At 37.5% G+C, this 3,034-nt stretch overlaps 1 non-coding gene across 1 annotated transcript; it reads left to right on the forward strand.

Moving 5' to 3' along the window:
- Positions 1-643: 643 nt before the first annotated feature.
- Positions 644-750, forward strand: LOC141699253 (small nucleolar RNA R71). Its single transcript, XR_012565728.1, has one exon. It is a non-coding gene; the product is annotated as a small nucleolar RNA R71 (small nucleolar RNA).
- The last annotated feature ends 2,284 nt before the right edge of the window (positions 751-3,034 follow it).

A 3,034-nucleotide genomic window follows, 5' to 3' on the forward strand; every position in this document is an offset into this window, starting at 1 on the left:
AATTTGATTTTCCAAGGTCTTGATAGAAACAGCTTGACTTTTGCACATAAGCTTCAACTCCTCTAATTCAGATTTTTCATTAGCTTATTACAGCTAGAGTTGTTGTCTTGATGCATATTGCGGTTGCTGAAAAGCAAGGGAGTCATACTGCTTAGCTGGATAGTGCTAATAAGGCTGTTGAACCGTATTCTGAGCGTTGCTCCAACTAAAATTAGGATGATTGCGGTTGTTGGGATGATAAGTGGCTGGCACAGGTTGCTGCGAACGCTAGAAGTTGCTCACGAACTGAGCTGATTCACTAGAAATTGGGCATTAATCAGTCTCATGGGCACCAGTACAAAGCTCACAGACACTAGCGATTTGATTAACCCCATGATTAGCCAAAGTGTGCATCTTCATCGTCAAAGCCTTAAGTTGGGCAGCTATAGAAGTTGTTGCATCCAACCCTAGAATTCCTGCTACTTTTTCTTGAGTCAGTCTCTGGGAAGGATTCTGGTACTCATTAGCAATCATCAGTTCAATAAGTTCATAAGCTTCATCGTATCTCTTAGCCCAGAAGGCTCCTCCTGATGCTGCATCAAGCATGGGTCTAGAAGTAGCACCCAATCCATTATAGAGATAGTTAATAATCATCCAATCAGGCATGCCATGGTGTGGGCACTTCCTTAGCATCTCTTTATATCGATCCCAAGCCTCACACAGAGATTCTCCAGTTTGCTGAGCAAACTGAGTAAGAGCATTCCTGATTGCAGCAGTCTTCGCCATAGGGAAGAATTTAGTGAGAAACTTTTGAGCAAGATCTTCCCAAGTGGTGATAGACCCTGCTGGTAGAGAATATAACCAGCACTTAGCTTTGTCCCTCAGAGAGAACTGGAAGAGTCATAACTTGATAGCATCTTCAGTCACATCATTGAAAAGTGTCGCAAATCTCGATGAAATCCCTGATGTGCATGTTGGGGTCTTCAGTAGGAGAACCCCCAAACTGAACTGAGCTCTGTATCATCTGAATCGTGCTTGACTTGATCTCAAAAGTGTTAGCCCTGATGGCTGGCCTGATGATGCTTGACTGAATATCATTGATCTTAGGCTGAGAATAGTCCATCAAAGCCTTAGGATTTTCTGCTTGATCACCCATCTCCACTAAAGCTGGTTCCTCGACCTTCTCTTCTTCTTCTACCTTCTTTTCTTCTTCAAAAACTTCCTTTCGAACTACCACAACTTCTTGCTCAGCTTTATCCAGTATTCTCTTACGAGTACACGAACGCGTATGCATACACCCTCGCTAGAGTACCTGAAATAAGCAAGGAAGCAAATAAGTAACAATGTCCGAGTCAATGAACTTTAACGACCACTGATGGAAAGCACATAAACTATAAATTAACACTACAGTCCTCGGCAGCGGCGCCAAAAACTTGTTAGTCGCTAAACACGCGCTAATAATACACGCAAGTATACGCGTTCGCAAGTAATATAGAATCTTTTCTAGTTCGTTCCCACAGAGACTGGCTTTGGTTAACTAATTAATTTACGCACTTAAGCAACAATGTATGGTTATTATTGAATGCTAAGATGATAACAAATTGAGGTTGCTTATAACAAAGAATTAAGCTAATAATTATAACTAAGAGAATAAGATTGACTGGCTTAATATATATGACAAACATGGGATTCCAACTTCATTAAATACTTCATTCAATAACCTTATTGTTCTTAACCTTAGCATGCAATGGTGATGACAATAATTAGATAACACGAAACTGATAAACGCCAACTTTCGTTGCACGAGTACCATACTACCAGACATCCAAAATAGAGATAGAAGTTGAATAGACACCAATTATATTGAAACCCTATATGTCTATAAAATTTGACAACATAACGGTTTAAGCACAAGTTATCTATCTTGATTACATAGGGCAAGTAAGATGGTTAAAATTACCTACGAATCATGCATAACAAATACATGAACCTATGTGTTAGGAATATGTTGTGAACTTGATGATAAATTATACAAAACACCTTAGTAGATTTAACTTAGTGAATTTTGTAGCACTCGACGGATGATTAAATATAGTCCCGATGAATGATTCAATATAGTCCCGACGGATGATGATTTGACATTCATCAAGTGAGTAGCTTATTTAATAATAAGTTTTGTAGCACATTTCTGCAAACAACTTTTTGTAGATTCTGTAGTAGCATATGAGTCACGTTGACTACTAGTAGATATGCAAAATAGGTTGATCAATTGTAAAAATGAGATATCTTGTAATTCTGCATAAATGAAATGGAGTCAAGTGTCAAATAACTACCCTGTTGGATATATTTGAGATGTCATGTCTAATATGTTTCATGTTTAGTTTTCAGATCTTAACTAACAGGAAATATCAGTACTTACTGGAATCAGGACTTACTGAAAGTCAGGACTTAAGGATATCAGGACTTAGATTTTCAGAAGATAATATCAGAAGATGGATATCAGAACTTAAGTACTGGATGACTAACAGTTAAGGAAGGAAGCTGATTCACAGGAAAGAAGATCGAGACTAATACAAGAAGAAGATATGCATGGAAAGAGTTCGAGGACTAGAAGAATTATATAAGATATCTGGTTGATATATTTTAGGAGATAGAATTATATTCCATATCAACTAGAAGTTATCTTGTAACTGTGTGTCTATATAAACACAAACATAGGTTTAATCTATAAGAGTTATGATCATCGAGAAGATCATATATTGTAACCTAGCATCTCTCGTGATATTTGTTCATCACTGAGAGAGAACAGTTCCATTGTAACATAGTTTGTTATATCGAATACATCTGTTTTCAGTTACTTGTGCTTTAAATCGATTTGATTGTATTCTACACTGTATTCAACCCCCTTCTACAGTGTTGTGTGACCTAACAAGTGGTATCAGAGCCTATCTGTTAACACACATACATTAAAGATCCAAAACAATCATGTCTGAAGAAGCAGAAAATCCAACCAAGCCTGCTAAAACTGAAGAAACTCCAAAGACTCAAACCCATA

Source organism: Apium graveolens, chromosome 11, assembly GCF_009905375.1.
Source record: "Apium graveolens cultivar Ventura chromosome 11, ASM990537v1, whole genome shotgun sequence".
Taxonomy (NCBI): domain Eukaryota; kingdom Viridiplantae; phylum Streptophyta; class Magnoliopsida; order Apiales; family Apiaceae; genus Apium; species Apium graveolens.